General features: G+C 36.8%; 1 pseudogene; it reads left to right on the top strand.

Annotated features, from left to right (window-relative positions):
- Positions 1–13,835: 13,835 nt before the first annotated feature.
- LOC127435426 (fish-egg lectin-like) lies at positions 13,836–15,792 on the top strand (annotated as a pseudogene).
- The last annotated feature ends 4,196 nt before the right edge of the window (positions 15,793–19,988 follow it).

Below are 19,988 nucleotides of genomic sequence, written 5' to 3'. Positions count from 1 at the left end.
TCAAAATTCGATGTGTTGTGCATTCTGAGATGCTATTCTGCTCACTACAATTGTACAGACTGGTTACCTGAGTTACTGTAGCCTTTCTGTCAGCTCAAAACAGTCTGGCCATTCTCCGTTGACCTCTCTCATCAACAAGGTGTTTCTGACCACAGAACTGCCACTCACTGGATGTTTTTTTGTTTTTGGCACCATTCTGAGTAAATTCTAGAGACTGTTGTGCGTGAAAATCCCAGAAGATCAGCAGTTACAGAAATACTCAAACCAGCCCGTCTGGAACCAATAATCATGCCAAGGTCAAAATCACTGAGATCACATTTGTTCCCCATTCTGATGGTTGATGTGAACATTAACTGAAGCTCCTGACCTATATCTTTATGATTTTATGCCTTGCACTGCTGCCACACAATTGGCTGATTAGGAAATCGCATGAATAAGTAGGTGTACAGGTGTTCATAATAAAGTGCTCAGTGAGTGTTTATTTTGCTTGAAAGATTAAGAAATACATGCCATAGAGGCCTATGTAAACAGCAAGCACTTTTTTTTTTTTTTTAGTGTATATTTTTTTAATGAATACCTGCCTCTTTGTATGATCACTCACTTTATAATCAACTGATTGTCTGTCTGTCTGTCTCTCTATCTCTTTCAGTAATAAAATGCTTTAACATTTCATGATCATTTTAATTGATTTGTACTTTCATAAACTGTCAATCAAAGCTTCATACACAGTTTCATACACAGCTCTAATCTCCAGGTTAGCATATTACAAGTTAAAGAACAGCAAGATGTTCTGTAACTTGTCTGCAGAATTGCTTAGACAACTGCACTCTCTTCAGCATATTTGCCAAGGTGCAGTTTGGGAGATGGTTCACCTCTTCTGATCCACTAATATCTATAGAGATTGTGGAACAGCTGTCTTGAAATAAAAAATTAAAACATAAATAACTGTAGAAATAAATAGAGCAATGGTATTTTGATTATTAGCAATATAACAGATCTGAAATCACTCACGTAACAAACTTTTCTGTGACAATTTGAGTCAAATTGTCTGCGCTTTCCAATGACCCATTGCATTTCAATTAAATAGGTCTATATTGCTAAATTTTCGCATTTCTCCCAATTTAGCCTTACCTATAGGAATAGCTCTTGCACACATCAAAATGATGATGTTCATGAATGGTATGATGAAGCTTATTCTCTCAATAGTTTGTTTCTGTATTTAAAATAAAAAAAATTTTTTTTTTAAAAACTGTGTAAAGACCATGCTCACTACATAAATATGGCCAGCTTTTAAAAGGATAGACAACCATCTATGACAACAGCCTTTGGGCCACAATCAATACTTTAAGAACCAGTTCATGATTCTATTGTAGACAGTTGTTTGTCATCAGTGAACATATAGTAAGTACACCATATAGACAAATCCATCCACTGGTTATTACAGTGATTGCTGAACAGGTAGATTACGGTAGATTCAGATTCTTCATCCTAATATGAGGGACACATTGCTTAAATTTACATTTACATTAAAACAAGGGTCAACCTAATAATGAAGGTATTAAATTTAACCAAAAAGTTGAAATGTGTTCTTGTTCTAAGGAATGAACAGTTGACAGATCCTCCTTCTGCTTCATTCTTTGGAATATTAATTTGTTTTTTAGCAAATAAAGACGACTTCATAAACATAATTCTTGACAGGCTGTGAACACAAAGACTGTAGCTTGTTTTGGTGTGACAATAGGAAACGCATTATGTGGTTTTGTTGTAAAACAATCCGTATGGATCAATAGGCATGTCTTCATGCTTGTGCATTTAGTTCTTGATTTATCTGTAGTGTTTTTAGCTTTATTTACTTTGAGTCTATAATCGCCAAATACATAAAGAATGTGTCTAAAGCAGAGTAAAATCTTTTCAAGACTTGGGCCCAATCATCCTGACTAACAGCACTGACTGGGTATTTGGCCATCGTAAGAGCAGTCATACTGCATGACTGCAGCACAAACTTTCTGGCACTCCCAGAACTTTGTATTATAACATTTAAAAAATTTACTTTGAATGTTATACATTTATAAACCTTATTAATTAAAATATTTGTTAATAATTTTTTTTTTACTAAATATTACTGTAAATGTAGCTGAAGTTGCAGGCAACTTACCCTATTAAGTATTCACTGCTATTGGACTATGTTGTCACAAAAGGTCAACAGGTGTTCAATGAACTGTTTTCTTTTCTTTTTTTTTCTTTTTTTTTTTTTAATGTTCAATAGTGTTCTATTTTGGGGGCCAAGACTTCACAATATGATCAAAAATGAGAAATACCCCGAGAAATATTAAATGGAGTAAAAAAATGTGACAACTAGCCCCAGTCTCCCCTATATATTTGAAGCAGAATTTTTTTAGTCATGACTCAGGCTCTTTTTACACGTGAACGCAGAATCTGAAAATAAAGTGGAACATCAAATAATGCCCATGTCAATCACTGTTGTAGCCATTTTATAAAATAAACATTAATTAAATTTTTACAATATTACCATTATGATCGTCATTACTATTACTTCCCCATAAAGTACTTCGCGGGGCACACGGAAATGTTGACATTACTGATGAAAAGGTTCAAAGAAGCTTTAGGCCATTCAGAAATCAATGGCAACTTAAAAGGATGGTTCACTGAAAAATGGAGCCTCTCTGTGGACATTTCACCAGGAAACTGGAGTTCACATGTGCCCAAATGTTCAAAAACACTTCTTACTTCAGCCATGGGGGGCAGTGGTTCGAATTTAGTTAAGAACAGACCCATTTCAGTGGAAGAAATTTGACCTACTGTAACTGAATTCATGGTGAGTCTGAATGAGGAGGATGAGTCTGTTTAGCACATTTTTTAGTTACAGAACAGAGAGAAGATACTAACTGCTGTAGTGTGACTGCAGTACTATGTGCAGTTGGGTAAATGTTGGACCTCTTCTGCTCCAATAAACTCTAAAGAGACTGTTGAATGAATGCCTGAAAAGCTTTCTTGTAATGGACCCTTTTCACACTTCCTCATTCACGAAGCGGAAGTCGTCACAGTTGGGTAAACGCAACTATGGCTGCTGCCGAGGTATATGTGTTTTCACAGTCCTTCAAAGTTTTGCCTGCATTTACGTTTGAAGATGTTGACCAATATCATCCATCAACAGTTCTAAATTCAACAAAGGTTACAAATTGGAGTAGTGGTGGCGTAGTGGGCTAAAGCACATAACTGGTTGCTGGTTCAATTCCCACAGCTATCACCATTGTGTCCTTGAGCAAGGCATTTAACTCCAGGTTGCTCCAGGGGGATTGTCCCTGTAATAAGTGCACTGTAAGTTGCTTTGGATAAAGGCGTCTGCCAAATGCATAAATGTAAATGTAAGTCTATAAAAAGGTAAGTCTATTAAAATAAATTATTATTGAGAGGTTGAGCGTTAAATCAGCAGGCACATATTTATGTATTAAAGGGACGATCTACAAATCTGTCACCATAAATTGCAAAAATGCAAAAAAGAGGGCACAGTTAACAAATCTATTAGTTGTACTTGGTGCAACTAACACCTGATGGGGGTGACACAGCAAGTGAAGGAGTGTAGAGGCCCATCCGATATCTAACCCTGTCAAACACACACTCTCTCGTGTCAGCTGTGATGTGTAATCATTCCAATGAAACAGTGAAAGTACATCTCAGATTTCAAAGAGTTTCAGAATTCCACCTGTGCACCACTGCTGTAAGTCCTCATCTTGAAAATACCGTCCACAGACGAAAGTCCTTCATCCTTTAATAACAAAGTTATCTTATTTGTGTTTAATTGCCTGAACCCACCAAGCTTGTACAAAGTTCAGCATCTTTTGGAAATCCATGGAAACACAAATCCAGACATTTTATTGTAGAATTTGTGCAAATAGGAACACTGTAGTGGCACTGATTATTACTGTCTTCCCGATCGCCACCATAGTTTACCCAACTATGACCACTTCCGCTTCATGTTAAAAGGGTCCAGTGAAACAAATTTACAAATAGAGCAATGACATTTTGATTATTAATGCAATACGACAGTTCAGGATTTGAAATCACCTATGTACTGTAACAAACTTTCCATGGCAATTTGTATCAATGAAACAGTGTGAGGTTTCCAATTACCCATTGCATTTTTATATAACTACAGTTCTGATGTAGTGTTATACACTCAGCAATTTGAACCCATTGAGCCTTTCTTTTAGAAATATCTCTTGAACACAAAACAATATGATGATGGTCGTGAAGGTATGGTGACTTATTCTCTCAATAGTTTGTTTCTGTATTTAAAAGAATACTTTTTAGTGTACAGACCATGCTCACAACCCAAATTTGCCCAGCTTTTAAAAGGAAATGCAGCCATATTTAACATCCCTATTCTACACTGTATATTCTCCAAATTAAAAATCCAATACAGTGTCATGAGTATCATGTTTGTTGTCTTGGCTGAGACATGAGGAAACTCATTATCTGTGTTTGCTGCATAACAATCTGCACGGATCAACGGGCGTGACTTGATGCTTATGCATTTAGTTATGAAATGTCTTTATAGTGCTTCCAATTTTATTCACTTATTCATCAAAGATGTAATGAATTTGCTAATGCTTATATGTTCAAACATCCATGGTCCTCAGATGACTATTTTATTCAGAAATGTTTTAAAATGTCAACCTGATTTGTTTAAGAAACATTACTGTTTGCACAATGAGAATCCTGGGGCCGTATTCACAAAACATTCTTAATGATAAAATCTTTCTTAACTACCTTTTTCTTCTTAAGAATATTTTGTATTCCCGAAAATTTTTCTAAGTATGTTCTGATTTATTTTTTCATAAACTGTCAACGTTTATAGCTAGACAAATTCTTATGAACTTTTTAGAATATATTTTTATTTATTTATCTTTTTTTTTTTTTTAAGATTTTCATTAATCCATCTCCTGGGCTTTAAATCATTCTACAGCTTGTTTAATTTTACCGTATCTGTGTGAAAGATAACTGTCATTTGAGTTTGTTTACACACACACACACACACACACACACATATATATATATTTTTTCTTTTTCTTTTTTTTTTTTTTTCAACAAGGTTCTTTCCCTTTATACAGTCTGATCAAATCTTCAAAGTGACATAAGACATTTCAGAAGGTTTTACATTCCAGATGGTATCATCTGTATCATCTTGATTCTTTTCCAATCTTGTCACCTTGTGTTGTACAGAACGTGCCGGTAACGCCTGATGAGACGGGATACACTTTTGTTTGCTGTCTGAAGTACTGTATTAGTATTAGTATGGATGAAGTATTAGCAACTGATGGTAGTGTCCAGTCTACAGTGTTGACCATAATGGGGTGTTATTGTAAAGGTTAGCTAAGAATATTTTAACAAGCGCTGAAAGCTTGTCTGAACAACATAATGTTGTTATATTTTTATGTTTTATTTAATGTGCAAACAACATTTTTACGTGTATTGTGAATGTGCCGTAGTGTTACATTTAGTTTGTCTTTTTCATATACATCCCCAACATCTACAATTTTTTTAAACTTTATCTTTTAGTTTTTAGCCATGCCAGTGAGACCTAATGGCTCAGAAAAACATGCCAGTCATTATATAAAGATGTAGATTTTTTAAACAAAAGGAAAATTACAGTAAGGAGTAAGGATAGCGCACTATAAGATCAGACACAGTTACTCGACAAGAGAAATGGTAAAATATGCGAGATAGCTGAATACAAAATTTGTCAAGCTGTCTTACTGGAGAAAAGTTTTAAACAATATGCAGAACATTGCAAACCACTAGCAGTCATTTTGTCTTTAATGCACAGAGCTGGAAATGTCTCAATTAGAGTTTAGGTTCTGAGTATAAATCTTCATTTTCTTGATCTGCCTCACCAAGCAAGGTTTTGGAAAGTCCATAAGCAAATAAACATGACTTTAAAAATCACCACAACTCTAGTTACAACTCTGAATACAAAAGCAAAATGTTTTCAAAGTTTTTCTCAGCAAACTACAGTAAACACTACCCAACCACTATTTTTGCCATGTTTTTACCGTGAGCAAAGTGTTAGCAGCAAAATGCCTTCATAGACATCACACACCAACGCTCCACTTCTCACACAACACAAAACACAAAATGCTTAGCCTTATCACAGATATATCGTACACACAGTGTTTGGTTCTAGGCTGTTGTATATATCAGTGGCTTGCAAACTGGGTGCCGCCACGACTGACAAGGGGTGCTGCGGAATCTCTGTTCAGTTCAATATTTTAATAACCACCGATGTTAAAAGTACTGGCAGTACCAAGTATTCAGTTCAGTACCCACGTGCTCTTTGACTACAGCTGGCTACTTTCAAATGCTCACATGTGTGTGTTGTGCTATATAGAGTGCTCGTGTCTCGTGGTGAATGCAGCTGCACGTGTGAATAGTCAAAAATCTTTGGAAACTTCTCAAAGTAAATAACAATGGGTGTGACTTGATGCTTATGCATTTAGTTATGAAATGTATTTGTGGTACTTTCAGTTTTATTTACTTTAAGTAGTTACCAAAGACTTGTAATGAATTGCCTAATGCCTAAATGTGCAAACATCAATGGTCCCCAAATAACTGTGATATATATATTTTTTTTATATTTTTTCTTAAACCTTAAATGTTAATAGCAAGATACCTTTTTAAGATCTTCTTATAATTTATCCTAAGAACTTTTATTTTTATTTTTTTTCTAATGATTTTCATGAATCCAGCCCCTGGACTTTAAATCATTTGTACAGCTTGTTTAATATGATCTGTGTCATTTACCTCACATGCTTACATCCAATGCATGTGTGTGTGTCCATTTACAACTGGTATCAACAGCCGATCCATTGCCCCCTTAGATTTTCAAACAGCGAAACAACTAAGGGGGACCTTTTTCTTGACATGTCGTTGTTGTACTGAGTGATTGATCAATGATTTAATTTGATTTAAGAGTGAATAGCGACTTAAATTTTGGTCTATTTATCATAAAAATTGATTTTACGGTTTCAGAAGATGTCAGAAGTCATATTGACTTTTAATGTGCTTTTATTATGTTTTTTATTGTGGCCAATTAGCCTCTATTTTTTTTCTCTTATACTTTCATTTACAATGTTATTGAGAAAAATAGGTAGCTTTGTGAGATCAGAAGGGAAAAAATGCAGGATTGTGGAAAACAGAACCTAAAACGAATGGGAGCGGATGGGAAGAAAATTGGGAGCAGGTTGACACATAATAAAATTCTGCAGAATCAGACAGTTGCACGATGAAACTTGTGGGTGCATGCAGGTGAAGAATGGAAAAATCTTACCCGAGAAAAAACGTATATTCTTACTCATTATTTTTATTTTTTTAAATATCTAAACATTCTTAGGTACATTAAATTTAGAAGCACAATGACATAAAATGTTAAGTCTTGTTTTCAGAGATATCTAATTTTTTTTAATGAGGTTTAAGCTTAAAACTTGAAAAAAAAACAAAAAAAAAAAAACAATTCTAATAATAATAAGGGTTAAGGAAAATAAGCTAACTGTAATTCAATGGGAAAATATATATATATTTTTTTCTTGTCAGACAAATTGTATAAGCATAAACCTCAAAAAATTTGTTACATTTCATATCTTTAGTTTTTAATATCTTTTGTAATTTTTCTTCTCAAGTAATTACATTTTGTTTTAAGGATATTTTGATGTTTTTACTGATATTTTTACTGTAGTGTAAAAAGGACTAGATTAGACTACCTCACTTGTTTAGTTTCATTTTACAAAATATGAGGAAACTCATTATCTTTCAATTTAGATGAAAACATGCATTCTTTAAAAAAAAAAAAAAAAAAAAAAAAAACACTGCAGTAAACAAGAATGAAGCAAAGGGAAACTATTTGCACATGTCTGACACTATCTGCACGTGCCTGTGTGTGTCAATCAACTCTGACAATTCAGCTGAGCCAGATAAACTAGGTTTGTTAAGACAAGTTAACAAGGGGACAGAACATGTTTAGGCTAACATACTGTACAAGAGGCTAATCAGGGTTTTTTTTATTTTTTCTTAAAATTTAGCTTTAGTAAGCAGCATGTTACCAGCATTTCATAATAAACAAACAGAAAGAAGACTCAAATTCTGTGATATTAATTCAGAGATTGCATTTTCTCTGATATGGATGGCATGCAAAGAAAAACAAAAGTAATCCCATTTATACTTAACTATAGCTAGCAGTATTTCTTTAAGCTGCACTGTTGTGATGTAAATTGTGATTTGTTTGTTGTTAGCAGATCCTCACATTAAGGAGAATATAAAAATTGTCCACTCAGACTGCTGATTTTTCTCTCATAGTAAGCCCCGAACCCATGCAGGATCTTTTCTCTGTCACAAAGCCTCCTATGCCCCATACATAAGATATCTGAATGTAAAAATATGTATGAATTATATCTTTAAATTGACTCATCACAAATACCAAACTGCTCATTCAGCTTCAAAACCTACAGTTGATCTAATCTTTAATATTCAAATCTAATCTTTTGGTCGAAGATTCCCACTACTTTGGTTGTGTCTCTGGGCCCACAATGTCCTCATCCTTACCCCTGATAGGCTGTGTACCGCACAAAGCAGCAGTTTTGAAGAGACTATTTTGACTATTTAGGATTTATTATTTCTTTCTTACTTTTACAAAGTACTATTGCTGCCAATTTACTCATCCCTAATGCACAATTACTATTTGCGATAGCCTGGCTTTTTGCACTCAGTAGTCTGGTGGAACCATAAAAAAAGTATGACAAAGTGATGTAGAGATTAAAGACACTGCAAATATGCTTTTTTGCGTGAGTGACCAGATTTCGAATCTGCCTTTTGTTACCTGTCTCAACTGTTAATATTTAATTTAATACTACTTATAATAATAAATAAAAATTAACATAAAGGTTTATTTTCGGTGGTTTGAGAGAAGGGTTTGATCCAGGTAAGGGTCTGTCGGTCGCACACTTTCCCTTCTTTGTCTGAGGCACGAGGGTAGATGGCTTACTCCTGCGGCAAGGCATCAGTCGTGTCTAGATTGTATCTAGATTTATTGGCAGGACAAATAATTCTATATTTTAACTGCCAAAGCAGTAGCTGAATACAAGGAAATAGTGCAAAAACAAACACTGTGAAAAACAACGTACATAAATTAAGAAAAAAAGATGAGCATGAGCTCTCTCATGCACATACAGCGGGCACAAAGAGAGCCATGTGTATGGTTAAAATGAAAACAGATGTGCTGGGTTTAAATGGCTTTTAAAGGCAAATATGCACAATAATATATATATATATATATATATATATATATATATATATTTTTTTTAAATACTTCTTTCTGACTAAAAAAGAAAAACTTAAAGAGTGGTGGATTATGGCATGCAGTCAGGAGATTGAAAGGTGCCAAATTTTCTATTACTCCCTCAGCAGTTGTTTTAGTAACCCAATCGTAGTGGTGAGTAGTTCATTTTTATTTAATGCCAGGGTAATTTAACACAAATAATCTGCTTCTTTTTCTTTTGGCTGCTCAGTCACCACATATTTGATTTGGTAGAGGTTTTATACCAGATGCCCTTCCTGACACAACCCCCAGTGGCAGGGTACTCTCACTCACATCTATGGGGCAATTTCGAGTCTCCAATTCACTTAACCTGCATGTTTTTGGAGGTTACCCATGCAAACATGGAGAGAACATGCAAACTCCACACAGAAAGGCCAAGTTGAGCTGGGACTCGAACCCGGGACCTCCTTGTTTTAAGGCAACAGCACCTGTCTGGGGAGAGAGAAAGCGGTAAGGACATCCACCTGAGATGAATTGTGACTAATTACCATTTCTATGTTCACAGTGAGAGTCGGGGGATATAAAAGACGGCCCAGTCCACCGAAAGAGAGAGAGACTGGCACACACCAGAGACTGCATGTCTGTTGCAGAGAGAGTTTATTATTGTGCTGAAAAGCTGAACTGTGTTTGTTTTATGCTGAAAAGCAATACTTTGAGTTCCTGGCATTTAAGTTGGAGTTTAATAAATCGGTCTCACCTGACTGTTGAAACCGGCTCCCGCTTCCACCTTTTGATCCAAATTAATTGATCCAAATTAATAATCAGATTCAGAATGAGCTTTATTGCCAAGTATGCTTACACATACAAGGAACTTGTCTTGGTGACAGGAGCTTCCAGTACACAACAATACAAAAACAGCAACAAGACTTTTAAAAAAGAATTAAAATAAAATAAAAAATAGATACATTTTGAAAAGAAAAAAGTATATATAGAATACACAATAGACAATATATATATATATATATTCATACATACACACATACATATACACATATATGAATATGTATACATACATACACATACACATACGTAGTGCAGATCTAAATACAAATCGGTTATGTACAGTGCAAGGGAATGTAATGGCAGAAGAGGTAGGATGTGTTGGATAATATATAAAGACTAAGCTGTGTATTGCACATTAATTATTGCTCAAAGGGGCAGTTTTAACTGTTCATGAGATGGATAACCTGGGGAAAAAAACTGTTCCTGTGCCTGACGGTTCTGGTGCTCAGAGCTCTGAAGCGTCGACCAGAAGGCAACAGTTCACAAAGGTAGTGGGCAGGGTGAGTGGGGTCCAGAGTGATTTTTCCAGCCTTTCTCCTCACTCTGGAAGTGTATAGTTCTTGAAGGGAGGGCAGGGGGCAACCAATACTCCTCTCAGCAGTCCGAACTGTCCTTTGTAGTCTTCTGATATCCGATTTCATAGCTGAACCAAACAAGACAGTTATAGAAGTGCAGAGGACAGACTCAATGACTACTGAGTAGAACTGTATCAGCAGCGCCTGTGGCAGGTTGAACTTCCTCAACTGCTGCCACAGTGCTGTTTAGAATGGTGAGGGGGGACAGTGTTGGGGGATTCCTCCTAAAGTCCACAATCATCTCCACCATTTGCACCAGACAGCCAGCTGTTTAAACTCCCTTCTGTATGCAGACTCATCGTCATCTCGGATGAGGCCGATGACAGTGGTGTCATCTGCAAACTTCAGGAGCTTGACAGAGGGGTCCTTGGCAATGCAGTCATTGGTGTAGATGGAGAAGAGTAGTGGGGAGAGCACACATCCCTGGGGGGCACCAGTGCTGATTGTACAGGTGCTGGAAGTGAATTTCCCCTGTCTCACAAGCTGCTGCCTGTCTGTCAGAAAGCTGATAATCCACTGACAGATAGACATGGGAACAGAGAGTTGGTGTAATTTAGTCCGGAGAATAGCTGGGATGATGGTGTTGAAAGCCGAACTGAAGTCCACAAAAAGGATCCTTGCATATGTCCCTGGTCTGTCCAGATGTTGCAGGATATGATGCAATCCCATGTTGACGGCATCATCAACAGACCTGTTTGCTCAATAATAAAATTGAAGGGGATCTAGAAAGGGTCCAGTGATGTCTCTCAAATGACTTCATGACCACAGACGTCAGGGCGACAGGTCTGTAGTCATTAAGTCCTGTGACTTTTGGTTTCTTTGGGATGGGGATGATAGTGGAATGTTTGAAGCAGCATGGGACTTCACACTGCTCCAGTGATCTATTGAAGGTCTGTGTGAAGATGGGGGCCAGCTGGTTAGCACAGGATCTAAGACATGCAGGTGAAATGCCATCTGGGCCCTGTGCTTTCCTTATCCTTTGTTTTCGAAAGACGCGGCTCACATCATCTTCACAGATGTTAAGTGCAGGTTGAGTAGCAGGAAGGGGGAAGAGGGGGGTTGCAGGAGGTGTTGGTGTTTGTGTGAAGTGGAGGTCAGAGTGGGTTTGGGGTGTGAGATTGGGCCTTTCAAATCTACAGTAGAACACATTCAGGTCGTCAGCCAGTTGTTGGTCCACCACAGGGTTGGGGGTAGGAGCCCTGTAATTCGTAAGTTGTTTCATGCCACTCCACACTGATGCAGGGTCGTTAGCTGAAAACTTGTTTTTCAGCTTCTCAGAGTATCTTCTTTTAGCCACTCTGATTCCCTTATTCAGTGTTTTCCTGGCCTGATTGTACAAAACTTTATCCCCAACTCTGTAAGCATCCTCTTTGGCCTGACGAAGCTGCCCGAGTTCCACTGTAAACCATGGTTTGTTGTTGTTACATGTTAAATAAGTCCTAGTAGGAATGCACATATCCTCACAGAAACTGATATATGATGTTTCAGTATCTGTGAGCTCGTCCAGATTGGTGTCTGCAGCCTCAAAAACACTCCAATCAGTGCAGTCAAAGCAGGCTTGTAGTTCCAGCTCTGCTTCATTGGTCCATTTCTTTACAGTCCTTACTACAGGCTTAGTAGATTTTAATTTCTGTCTGTAGGTTGGAAGAAGATGAACCAGACAGTGGTCAGATAGTCCCAAAGCTGCTCTAGGAACAGAGCGAAATGCATCCTTTATTGTTGTGTAGCAGTGATCCAGTATATTTCTGTCTTTGGTGTGGCATGTAATGTGCTGTTTGTATTTGGGCAGTTCACGTGTGAGGTTTGCTTTGTTAAAATCCCCAAGTCCGGGTATTGTTGTTCTGTGTCTGTGATTTGATCAGTCAGCTATTGCAGTGCGGCGCGATATACACACTCACCAGAATAAACGAGGAAAACTCCAGCGGTGAGTAGAAAGTCTTACAGTTAATAAAGAGCGCTTCCAATTAGGACAGCACATCTTCTTTAACGTTGTTACATCTGTACACCAACTTTCATTGATGTAAAAGCATGTTCCACCGCCTCTCGTTTTCCCCGTTAACTCCGTGATGCGATCCGCTCTGAACAGATAAAAGCCCGGCAGATGAAACGCGCTGTCCAGAATGGCTTCACTCAGCCAGGTTTCTGTGAAGCACAAGGCAGCAGAGTAAAATAATAACAATAATAAAAAGAAAAACGTTTGCTAGAATTACGCTGCTAAATAAGGCAGAAATGTGTTTCAGGCTATGAAAAGTGTCTATTTTGTTTTGTATATTCATGTCAGTTCTTGTACTTTCTGAGATATTTTTTATGACTTTACAGCTGAAGGTCAGGTTTTCAAGTTGTTGACTTTCAAGTGAGGTCGCATTCCTTACAACAGTCATTTACACTGTAATGTCATGAAAACAATTTGCATCTCTTTACATAATCAAGTTGGGTAACAAAAGAGAAGCATCTTTCCCATTTTGGGTAATTCAACACTAAACACTTTCATGTAATTTAAAGTAAAAGTGCTAGTCAGAATTTTTTTTGCCCTTTTTCCATATTACTTCATTTATCTGACAATAGTAACAATAATGACTCCTAAAAGCCACTCCAAGGAGATTATGAGCAAAATATGTCATGATGATCAGAACTTTTTTTTTTTTTTTTACTTTTCATTTTGATGGAATATACACAATAGGCCAAATAGCAATATATTCTCGTTTACCATAAGATCTCTGTGTAATATTTAAATATCTATATGAAAGGAGCTAAAGAAAACTATCTTTGGCATGTATCTCTTCAACTGCTTGCACCAGGTCATTTTAAACATCATGTCTATGTATCACTTAATCATACAAACCAACAAATAAATAACTAAATAAAAAGAAATAAAACATGTGACAAGAAATGTTCAGTCAATGCGCATTAACATGAACATGACGTGCTGTTGTATACCTGATTACATAATTTTTTGCAAATGATCTTTCCACGCAACAATAGATCCTCATTCCAGTGCATAATTCCCTAAAGCAGGTTTTCCCCGTGCCCAATTATGAAACAAGCTGCAACTATATAAACTTGACTACCCCTCAACATTTCCAAACATCGTTGAAGCAACAAACAGAAGTTCGGCTCCTGTAGTCTGAGAAGGGGAGGGTGCACATTGACTGCTGAATCCACTGACACATCGAAGAACAAGAGAAGGTTGGCTAATGCAAAATAATTACTGTAATGTTGGATTACAATGGCCATTTCATTAGATTTTGCATATCGAAAAAAATGTTGCCTTATGTATTTCAAGTGGTCATAAGGAATTAATTAAAATGACAAATAGATGTCAAACTGTGTATATGTAGACAAACAATTTCCTAAATTCATTGGCATAAATGATTTCTGTTTACCAGCAGGACCAGGCAAATACTCTGCGTAGTGACGAAATGAAAGCTTATCAGTGCATCCTGCTACTTTGTAGCTGCCAGTTCCTCTACACTCTGGGTAAACTATGAATGTCTTTTTAGGGATTTGTAATTGTATCATAATAATAAACATAAAATACGTTATTTAAAAAAAAACAAAACAAAAAAAAACATTCTCATTCAACTGAAATCACTGATTATTTTATTATATTTTTCACATAGCTATAGAGTGTGAAGTGATAAGTGGTACGCTGAAGCAGATAGATGCTGGGATAGGCTTAGTGGGCGGAGTGAACGATGCAAATGAAGTTTTCCTACTGATTGGGAACAGTTTTATAAGGATAAATGCATCCTTGAAGCACTTCAGTGTTGGACCTGCTGGAGAGCTGGGCGTGAATTCAGCAAACATTCTTTTCAAGTTTCAGAATGGTAACTTCAGGCAGATTTCAGGTAAAATCAGTTTAAATGCCCTTCCTGTGTGCAGAGTCACAACACATGGCTTTAATATGTATTGTTGATCAATCTCTTCATTGTACTGTTAGCTGTTTTCAAATAGGTCGATGCGGGAGGTGACCAAATTATTGCAGGTGTTTCTCCTGTGGATGACGTCTTCTGCTTAAATAAGGAAGCTAACAACAATGGGCCGAGCGACAATTTTATTTTGACAAAACTTCCAGGAAAGTTGAAGTACTACAGCTGTGGCCCGTACAGCTGTTGGGGAGTGAACTCTTTTAGCAATGTCGTCCTCATAAAGGTAATGGTAAAACTGAGAGTAAAGTTTGAACAGTTCATGATAAAGACTGAGGAGGAAAGGGATTTAGGTTTTGCAAAGTAGGCGTCATCAAGTTAGGCAGCTTTAGCAACAGTATATGCAGCAAAATACTTGTCACAGTAAAGGAATTGGAAACAGATGTTGCTTGGTGGCCATGTCTCTTGAGAGTTGTCTGAATATCTTGTTTTGTTGTACAGAATGTTACAGGTAATAACTGTGGAGGGTCTGGTATTTTTGATATAATAAATGGAACCCTGTCCATGGTTGAAGTTGGAACTGATGGCAGTGTCTATGGTGTTGACACTCTGGGGACTTTAATGCAAAGGTGAGCTGATAGTTAAAACTTTGAAAACTTGATTTTAGATAGTTGTCAAATATGAACAAAAATGATCTTTTCAATAAGATAATGATTTTCTGATGTAAATCACGCAGTATATGAAAGAACTATTACACTTGTGTATTTTAGAAATAACGTCTCATCAAGCAATCCTGCTGGCTCAAGCTGGACATCAATTGTTGTATGTCCAAATGGCCATAAGCATGTGAGCTTTGATCTGGGGAGGTTGTGGGTCGTCTGTAGTGATGGATCCATCAGGAGATGCATTTGAATTTCCATGAAGTTCATCACTGCAACAACTCAACTATCATTATAAACAGAAAATTACAATTATTCTTGTTTTTCCATTAATATCTTTCTATTTCCTTTCTTTGCTGTTGAGCCAATAAAGCTTTATTATTCATGTGTTTATTATTACAAGGTTTAAATAGCTTTAATAATGTCTATCACATCAGTGTTGTTTTATTTTATGAGTTATAACAACATTGTGTTATACTGTAGTAATATTGTGAGGTGTCAATAAAGGTTAAATGAAGATGCACAAATGAGTTGGATTGTTACATCTATTTTTCTTCATAATAAAATGATCACTAGATAAATATAATACTATAATATGGTGTTATAGGACTAATGTGAGGTGTAAATAAAAGTTAAATGAAGATGCACAAATGAGCCATACTGTTACACAATCAGCGAATCACTAGATAATTATCATTACTGATATACTATAATTTAGCAATAATGTACAAGAATCCATGCAATCCATGTTAGTAGCTCCATGTACACTATAGATACTACAAGACTATCCAGACCAGTGCTTCTCAATCCTGTTCCTGACCCCTAAATCCTGATATAAGGTCTTTGCAGCTTTGAAGTTAGAAATTAATCATATTAATAGCAAAATAATAATTGTAACTGCCATCTGAGAGGTAACTTATTCTTTTTTTCTTTTCTTTTTTAACTGTTTCAGCTCTGCGAGTTAATGCGTGGACTCTTAAAGAAATATTCTGGATACAGTTAATTTGCCTTTGATTCATTTGACTCATGTTTGGTGTTTAAGTTTTGGAAAATCGCAACCAAGCAATTGTCAAACCTTCTTGCCCATTGGGTTTCAGTAAAGTATGATGCAATTTGACTGGATGATGAGCAAGGCAGCTGGAGAAGACAGAGACAGTTGCAAGGAGATCAATCACATCTCTGTGATAGAGATGCGCAGCAGTCACAGCCACATGCTGAAGGTGGGAAGTTGCTAATTACTAGAACAAACTCTGGCATCGAAGCATTTACATGTTTCCATTGATCATGGTATAAATATTGGTTGCATTTGCTCCTTTTGATTATTGGGGGGGGGGTTACCTCACCCCATCTCCCGTGGAATCTATGCCCTTGTGTGTTTCACATACCAGCCCATAGGAGAGATTATGAATTTACTGTACTGAATTTACGGTGGACAAGGAAACGGCATCAATCAGTTGTTCTCTTAGACTTTCAGAACACAGCACTTTATGGTAAAAAAAATCACCATGGTAACACATCAATGCTGGCTGGACGAATTAAACAAGAGCACAGTGCAGCCTTGTGGTGATGTGGAATACAACGCTTTCCAGGTTCATCATTTTTAAATATGACTGTGATATTTATCCACTCACAAACACACATCATACTACCCGAAATTCTCCCCAGAGCTAGAGAAAAGAGATCAACTTCCTCATATTTATCGCAACCACATATGTCATAATATAAACAAAATTGCATAAATTGCATATAAATGTTTCTGAAAGAGTATGTGGTATATTATAGAACCTGCTATTTTTATTTTATTTTATTTATGTTAAAAAGTACGAGAGGCTATAGTGTGTATATAGTCATGACTAAAGGCTGGGCTAGACACAGTGCACAGCTATCCATTTTATAAAGTAAGTTAAATGTAATGCTGAATATTTTCTTTTTCTTTTTTTTTCAGTATGCTTGATAAGTGTACAATTATGAATTCATCCTTTTCAGATATGTGTCAAAATTCTTCTTCAAAGGTTTCAGTCCTCCAAGAGATCTACCTTAATGCAGAGTTCAGCTACAACCCTGTTCTGAAATACACTGCCTGACCAAAAAAAAAAAAAAAATTGCATACTCTAATATTTCATTTCAACCTTTAGCTTTGATTACGGCATGCATTCGTCATTGCATTGTTTCACAACCTTATGCAATGTCACAACATTTATTTCCGTCCAGACTTGCATTAATTTTTGGCAGAGATCTTGTATTGATGACGGGAGAGTCGAACCACTCCGTAAAGTCTTCTCCAGCACATCCCAAAGTCTTTCAATGGGGTTAAAGTCAGGACTCTGTGGTGGCCAATTCATGTGTGAAAATGATTCCTCATGCTCTCTGAACCACTCTTTCACAATTTGAGCCTGTTGAATCTTGGCGTTGTCATCCTGGAATATGCACATGCCTTCATGGAAGAAAAAATCCATTGATGAGATAACCTGGTCATTCAGTACATTCAGGTTGTCAGCTGACTTCATTTTATTGCCACATAACTTTGCTGAGTGTAGACCTGAACAATTGAAGCAACCCCAGATCATAAGACTGCCTCCAGAGGCTTGTACAGTGGGCACTATGCATGATGGGTGCATCACTTCATGCACTTCCCTTCTTACCCTGATGCGCCCATCACTTTGGAATAGGATAAATCTGGACTTATCAGACCACATGACCTTTTTCCATTGCTCCACATTCCAATCTTTATGCACCCTAGCAAATTGAATTTGTTTTTTACAATTAGCCTCACTAACAAGTGGCTTTCTTGTGGCCACACAGCTGTTTAGTCCCAATCCTGTGAGTTCTCGTTGCATTGTGCATGGGGAAATGCTCTTAAGTTCACTATTAAACATAACCGTGAGTTCTACTGTCGTTTTTTTACGAAGTGACTTCACCAAGAGTTTTAGTGATCTCCGATCATGATCATTCAAGATTGTTTTCTGACCACATTTCCTCCGTGAAGCTGACAGTTCCCTACTATCAGTCCAGGTTTTAATAATGCACTGGACAGTTCTTAACCCAGTTCCAGTGATTTCAGCAGTCTCCTTAGTTGTTTTCTTTGCTTGATGCAGCCCAATAATTTGCCCCTTCTGAAACACAGTAACATCTTTTCCACGACCACTGGATAAGTCTTCCGACATGGTTGTTTATGAAATGAGAAGCTACACATTCTGTCAGTTAAGGTTAAAAGAATTGTTGCCAGCTGAAACATATCAATCACTGCAATAATGATCCAATCATAGGCTCTTAGGTATCTGCTTATTTAATTTCAGTCAGCGACTTTGTTTTTTGGCCAGGCAGTGCAGTTTGATATTTTCCAGCACAGTGATTGTTCAACACCCATGCGTATATACAGTATATATATATATATATATATATCTTCCCTACCTTTTTATGGCAATAATGTCATGGGTCATTCCAAACTCCAACTTGAACATAGGCCTTATCGTAAAACTCCGTGCCACATTGGTTCTCAATGTGTCGCAATGTGTAGCTCCTGTAAACAGGACAGAACACATTTTATGTCAGTCAATGTTCTGACAATTTTGTCTGAAGGATTGACTGTGGAGGACATTTTAGAATCATGATATTGTGTTTTTGAAAGAGAATTATTATTTTTATTGTATTTTCTTCCACTAATGGTGCTTTGAATTGATCAAGAAATACAGTAAAGGCATTTATAATGTTACAAGTTAAATGTAATAAATGATGCATTCTTCAAACTTCCTGTTCATCCACGAATCCTCTACTTGTAGCAATGATTTCTTAGACATTCTAGCAGTCATTGTATTAAGATAGTCAGATGAAGTTTCACTGCATGATTTCTGTAGCACCCAAAGATGTGATTGGTTTGTAGGACACTCTTCACAGACCTCATGATCAGACTCTTCTAAAAGTACCTCAACACCTCAAACTTTGATTGATCCATCCATAATACTCATGTCTAATCATTTACCATGCAGTCTTTAAGTTATTTTGCTCATTCTACCCTTTTCTACTTATTTTCCAGTGTCAGATGTTGCTTTTTCTTTAAAACTCTGTCTAAATGCCAGCATCCTACAGTCTTCTCTTCACTGAAGAGTATGTACTAGTCACTGAAGCTGCCAGTTTAGGACCTGTGAGAAGTCTGTTTCTCAAACTAGAGACTCTGATGGAATTCTCTTGTTGTCGTGCTTCTGGGCCATCCACTTCTCTCTCTGTACTGGTCAGATCCAGTTAAGTATAGGTCTCTGCGGAACAATAATGGGTGTTTTCCAATATGTGGCCGTTATCAAACCAGGATGGCCGTTTCTAAACTATCCAATGAAAGTAGGGAATCTCAATGGTTTTTAAACACCCACTGATTGGGAAAAGCCCATTTTTGTTCTGCAGAGACATAAGTCTCGATCCAGTTTGCTTTTTTCTTTCAAGTCAGTAGCGCGTGGAATAGTCTTCCTCTCTTAAAAGAACAATAGACTGATGAATGTTTGTAACGTAGGTGAAGGGACAATGATGTGTGATGAACCCAAGTGCAGTTTATTATCATTCGTGAAATCCAAAAACCGTAACTCCCAATGTGAACAAAATACAAAAACATGGACGTGGACATGGACTTGGACTTGGACTTGGACAATCCAGCAAAGTTACATTCACAATACCTGACAATGGACATTGGCAAACATGAGGCTTAAATACATGGATAAGGGAGAAACAT

Source organism: Myxocyprinus asiaticus, chromosome 45 (assembly GCF_019703515.2).
Source record: "Myxocyprinus asiaticus isolate MX2 ecotype Aquarium Trade chromosome 45, UBuf_Myxa_2, whole genome shotgun sequence".
Lineage (NCBI taxonomy): Eukaryota > Metazoa > Chordata > Actinopteri > Cypriniformes > Catostomidae > Myxocyprinus > Myxocyprinus asiaticus.
Note: the sequence above shows the minus strand (reverse complement) of the source record. Positions and strands in the feature narration are given on the sequence as shown.